The following is a 6,133-nucleotide window of genomic DNA, read 5'->3' on the forward strand; positions in this document are numbered from 1 at the left end:
CACTTTGGTTGGGGCAGATTCATCTAGAAGAAAATTAGTAAGAAATGGAGTCAGAGGGAAAACAGGGAGTTAAATTGCATAAGAACTTGTGGACTTTAACCTTCAGTAAAGAAGGGTTTGATTAAAGGAATGATATATCTCGTAAGTATTATGGAAATAGACTACAGGGTGAGGGCAAAGGTAAAGGCAGAGCGACCACTTGGGAAGCAGCTGTCATGACCTAGGTGAGTAATGACATGGCTTGGGCCAGAGTGGCGAAACAGGAGAGGGGGGGAAGTGATCAGAGTCTGGATATATTTTAAAGGTAAAGCGAGAGGACCTGCTGATAGCTTGAAAGTAGAGAGAATGATTTAAAAATGTTAGATATGAGCAACCTGGAAACATCAAACTGCCATTCACTGAGATGGGAAAGACTGAGAGAAACAGTGTTTGGGGTGGGAGGAGATCAGGAGGCTAGTTTGGGAGCAATAAGTTTGAAATGTCTATTATTCATCCAAATAATCTGTGCAGTTTGGGGTTCAGTGTGAGGCCCAGGCTGCAGATAAAAATGTACAGTACAGCATAAGAACAGACTAAAGGCATGAGACTAAATGAAATCACCAAGAAAGTGAGGGTAGATAGAAAAGTTGGAGCCATGAGTGTACATAAATTAATTCAATTGGAATATGAGAAAAGGACCCAGGCAAATCTGTAGGGAATTCCGGTCTTTAAGTCAGCCTCATGTTCCAGGAATGAGTAGAGTCAACTGAGACCCCCAACATAAAAAAGCAGATTTGAATATTCCCACTGGGGTCCAAGGACCATAAGGACCATGAGCAGAAGGAACGAATAAAATTACTCTTGTGGTTAAACAGCAATAGTAGGCAGTTTGCCTCCTGATAGGCTGTGAGGTGTAACAAAACCCTGCAAAACGTGGTGGCTTAAGACAACATTTATAGTTCTCATGAATATGCAACTTGGTGAGGGCTTGGTGGAAACAGTTCTTCTCTGCTCCACTTACCACCTATTAGGGAGGCTTGAAGACTGTGGGATGAAATCATCTGAAGGTTCTTTTGCTAACATTTCTGGTGGTTATCGCTGGCTGTTGGTTAGAATCTTAACTGGGGCTGTCATCCAGAACACATACATATGACCTGGCCTTGCCATGAGGCCTGGGGTTACTTACAACATGGGGGTGGGTTCTAAGGGTGAACATCCCAAGAGAGGAAAAGCCAAGCAGGAGCCATCTTGCTTTCTCTGGTCTAGCCTTGGAAGCTATGCAGTACCACTTTTGTCACACACTATTCTTTAAGGAAACAATAAAGACCCACTCAGATTCAAGGGCAGGAGAAACGAGAGGTGCAAAGTTCTTGAGAACCACATGGGACCAGAAATCCAACTGTGGCCAATTTTTGGCTCTCAGACATGCAGGCTAGGAAATTCATCATTTGGTAGCTTTTTTAAAAAAACAGTTTTTATTGTTAGATATAACATATAAACGAAGAAAAGAAAGAAGGAGCAATGATTTTCAAAGTACACTTCAATAACTAGTTACAGAACAGATTTCAGCGTTCATTATGGGTTACCACTTCACTATTTCAGATTTTTCCTTCAAGCTGCTCCAAAACACTGGAGGCTAGAGGAAATATATTTTTTCTTTTTTTGTAGAAAATAACATATGCAAAAAAACAATAAATTTCAAAGCACATCACAATAATTAGTTGTAGAACAGATTTCAGAGTTTGGTATGGGTTATAATTCCACAAAATTTTAGGTTTTTACTTCTTGCTGCTCTAAGATACTGGAGACTAAAATAAATATCAATCTAATGATTTAGGAATCATACTTGTTTGTTAAACGCTACCTTCTTTGTATACTTCCATCATCACCTTAGATCTTTTTCTCACTCTTTAGGAGTATTTGGGTTATGCTCATTCTAAATTTTTCCTTTTGGAAGGGGTTGTTGACAACATGGGATAGGGGGATGGAACTAGTTGATGCTCTGGAGAGGCTGGCACCCATGCATTTCAGGACTTATCTGGTCCAGGGACCCACCTGGAGGTTGTAGGTTTCTGGAATGTTACCCTAGTACATGGAATCTTTGTAGAATCTTGTGTAACACCCTAGGTGTTCTTTAGGATTGGTTGGAATGGTTTTAGTTGAGGTTTGGCAAGTCACGGTAGGTAGCAATGTCTAACTGAAGCTTTTGTGTAAGAGCGACCTCCAGAATAGCCTGTCGATTTTTTAACTCTCTCAGCCACTGATACCTTATTTGCTACACTTTTTTTCTCCCTTTTGGCCAGGATAGCATTGCTGATTGCTTAGTATCTTTTTATACAAAGGTTTTGATATATAAGACTGGAATGTCCATTTATTATTTACATGAAAAAAATCATTGAGATAGGACTACTCAAATTCTTTCTGCTCTCCATATACCTGATGGGTTGAACAGCAACGGTTTAAAATGAGATGGTCTTGCCAAAGGGAAAAGAATTATTGATATTGAAAATTTTGGGGTCTCCCTCAATGCTTGCCTCTATGGTTCTCCTTTGTGTAACTTCCTTAGCTGATCAACTGCCCCTCTGACTGGCTAATTCTTTCTTGGGTTATACTAGTTCACTCAATCTCCTCAGTCTAGGCTTGCTGAGGGAAGACATTCTACCCCTTTTAGTGCTACTTTCTACTTTTCTAATTAGTTATGTCTTGGTCTTAGTGCTTCTGCTGGTTTGAAACTGTTACGTACCCCAGAAAAACCATGTCCTTTTAATCCAGTCTTTTGGGGACAGATCTATTGTTGGGTGTGACCTTTTTGATTAGGTTGTTTCCATGGAGATGTGACCCCCCCCCAACACTCATGATGGATCTTAATCCACTTACTAGAGTCTTATAAGAGGGATACCTTTTGGAGAAAGCACAGATGCCTGGAGAGCTGACACAGAGTTGCTGAGAGAGAAAAGCCAGAGAAGCTGAGAGAGCCATTTTGAAACCAGCCCAGGAGAGAAGGGCCAGTAGATGTTGCCAGGTGCCTTCCCATGTGACAGAGAAACCTCCGACACCATCTGCCTTTCCTGAGTGAAGGTATTCTCTAGCTGATGCCTTAATTTGGACGTTTTCATGGCCTTGGAACTGTACATTTGTAATCTAATAAATTCCCTTTGTAAAAGCCCCTCAATTTCTGGTATTCTTCAAATCAAAACAGTGCTTATATCTAACAAAGTAAGCTTACCTCCTTTATGTCCAACTCCTTGTGGGAGGGAAGCGTGCAACTATTGACAAGAGGACCCACAGCAGCTTAGCTGAGAGAAGGCGGTTTGGACTGGGCTGTTAGTTGAGGTAATGATATTATTTGAAGATGGAGTTGTCGGGATTTACGGATAGAATAGGGGTGGTGGTAAAGGATTCAGCTGGTACAGCAGACTGCTGGTGCTCCGTGCATGCCTCCTTCACCAGGCTGGCGCACCCGTCCTCCCGCAGTTGTGAGTGCGGGTTGCTAATGACTCTCAGCTGCCTCTTCTTCTAGAGACTTGACCTCACTGGATGGAGCCCACTAAAATGGAGCCCACCTAAAAATGCCAAGTCTTCTCTGCAGTGGGAGTGGGAAACTTGCAACCAATGACTCACTAACACGGAGGTAACAAAATCCAGCCCTTACTTTTCAAAGTGAGACTGCTCTGGCATCATTCATATACTCCAAAGCTCCCTGTGGGATCAGGCTGAGACTAGACTCCAGCTGAACCCACCTTCTTCCCTGCCCAGCTTCCTTCACACTCTTTCAGGTTTCTCCTGAGGGCTCCTGCAACACTTGTACAAGAATTACCATCTCAGGCTCTACTTCTAAACAACCCAACCTAGGCCAGATGACTGAAAGGTTTGTGGTCTGAATAGCTATTTAAATAGTTTTGACATTTACTGAAATAGGGAATAGTTGGGTAAATACAGCTTTGAACCGACAGATGAATAATTCAATTTGGACTTCTTAAGTTCGAGAAAGTTGGAGAAATCAAGTAAGTAGTTGGATATCAGAGTCTGTATTGCAAAAGAGAGGTCTGGACTGGAGGCCTGAGTATTAAATGAAAACATGTGATTTAGACTGGAGGGTGGGTCAGGTGATGTTTCGCTGAGGAAGGGATACTCACTCACTCAAGACTGGAAGGATGAGGCCATAAGTTAAAGGAGGGAACAGCATGTTTGAAGTCTCTCAGTCATTTCTTATTGATGTCAGAGGCAAGAAAGTTCTTAACTCACTGATTCCAGATGCATCATTTAACCTTTGTTAAGAGTGAACAAAATTACTTTGAAGCTGATTAATTTAGTGGGTATTTATTGCTAACTGACATCCTCATCTCCTTTTCCTGCCATCTTTTAGGCAGAACTCGATCTTCACCAGCAGGAAAATTTTATTAGAAAGTCTATTACAAAAAAAAAAAAAAAGTCATGTGATAAAGAGTTTATTTTGTGTAAAAGGCAAAACTAGATATGCAGAGGTCCTTGTTCACAGGAAGCAAGAATTCAGAGTCAGAGGCCAGATGAAGAGAACCAAGGAGAAATAAATGGTAATTTTCATCACTTTTAAAAGAAATTTCACAGTGAGAGAATTAAGAGGGAGTGGAAACAAACAAGAAAGGTAAATACTACAAGGAGGCGCTTAGAAAGGTTAGTATTGACGCAGAAAACAAATATTGACTGAGTTGGAGAGAGGACTGGGGTGCAGAGAGCAAACAGTTCCAGGATGAAAGCTGGACAGAACCAAACCCATAAGTAATGAGTCTACACGCAATAAACAGGGCCGGCCCACCCCGAAATGGATCCAAGGGACACAGGCTCCGTCAAGAGCCAGGGAGCATCATGACAGGGGGGCTGTCTGATTCTGTCTTGAAATGATGGACAGTGAACATGGCCACTTTCTCACTGCAGAGTTCCAGAGCTCATCTCCTCTGCAGAGGAGAGGTGGTCTGTTACATAAATAGAATGTGTATACCTGGCCCATTACCAAGATAAAAGCTGGCTCCCTGTACAAAGAAGAAAAGCCTCCAGGAAGGAAAAGGCTTTGCGGAGCAGAAAGCTGTAGCCTTTGCGGATAGGACCGATGAAGAGATGTATAATCAAGTGTTCTCACTACAAATATGAATGTTAAGAACTTGGGTTATTTTTATGTTCAGTGCAAAGGCAATTAAAGACCCAAAGGAAAAACAGCACGTGATTCAAAGGACAGCTTAACTGAAGAGAACACACTGAAATGAAAAGTGACTCAGGCTTCCCTCCAAACCCTTCCTCTGCCAACATAATAAAACTGAGAATCAGACAAGTCCATGTGGAATCGTTCAATGTTCTGATCTCATGGTTGGTTCGCTTTTACAAAGGAAAGATAGCAGTAAAAAGAAATGGTGTTAACACCTGTTTTAGCTCTAGCTGTGTGCACTTGGGCAGGTCATTTAACTCCTACAGAGCTTTAGCTTCCTCTCTTGAGAAATGAATATGGTATATTTTATCTCCAAAGTCACTTCTAGATCTAAAAGTGTTACATACCAGAATACATTTCACTCAGGTAATGCCACATGCCTCAGACTCTAACAAGCAAAATCAAGAGGTGTGTGATGGTTGGAAGGCAAAGAAAAGATGCCAGCAGAAGGAGGCACAGGGGTGGGTTGATGTGGGCTGGGACCACAGTGCAACTCCATGGAGTACCTTTCCCAAAGTTGACTTCCTACAAACTAACTTTTGGGTTTTTTTTTTCTTAATATGGGACACTTCACGAATTTGCGTGTCATCCTTGCGCAGGGGCCATGCTGATCTTCTCTGTATCATTCCAATTTTAGTATATGTGCTGCTGAAGCGAGCACAACTTTTGGATTTTTTAAAACAATTTCCATTTCTGCTGAAAGACAGAGAGATAAAAAAATAAATTACTCTACCCATGAAATGTTCACATTTGTCAGTGGCCAAAGTCCAGTGAGTAGAATAAAAAATAAAATAGCAATTCCCATAAGTCATTCTTCACTTGATGTCTCAGTGGGTTAAGTCAACAAGGTATTCCAGGTTTGCTCCCAGGAGGGTTCCCAGCATCTCCTCTCATGCGGATATACAGAATAATTCTAAAGGGGGCTATCTGAGTTTTCCAGGCTGCAAGGACAAATACCATGAGTTGGCTTAAGCA

General features: G+C 41.7%; 1 non-coding gene across 1 annotated transcript; it reads right to left on the reverse strand.

Annotated features, from left to right (window-relative positions):
* Positions 1-5,712: 5,712 nt before the first annotated feature.
* Positions 5,713-5,819, reverse strand: LOC143652578 (U6 spliceosomal RNA). Its single transcript, XR_013160774.1, has one exon. It is a non-coding gene; the product is annotated as a U6 spliceosomal RNA (small nuclear RNA).
* Positions 5,820-6,133: the final 314 nt, after the last annotated feature.

The sequence above is a fragment of the Tamandua tetradactyla genome, chromosome 1 (genome assembly GCF_023851605.1).
Source record: "Tamandua tetradactyla isolate mTamTet1 chromosome 1, mTamTet1.pri, whole genome shotgun sequence".
NCBI classification, from domain to species: domain Eukaryota; kingdom Metazoa; phylum Chordata; class Mammalia; order Pilosa; family Myrmecophagidae; genus Tamandua; species Tamandua tetradactyla.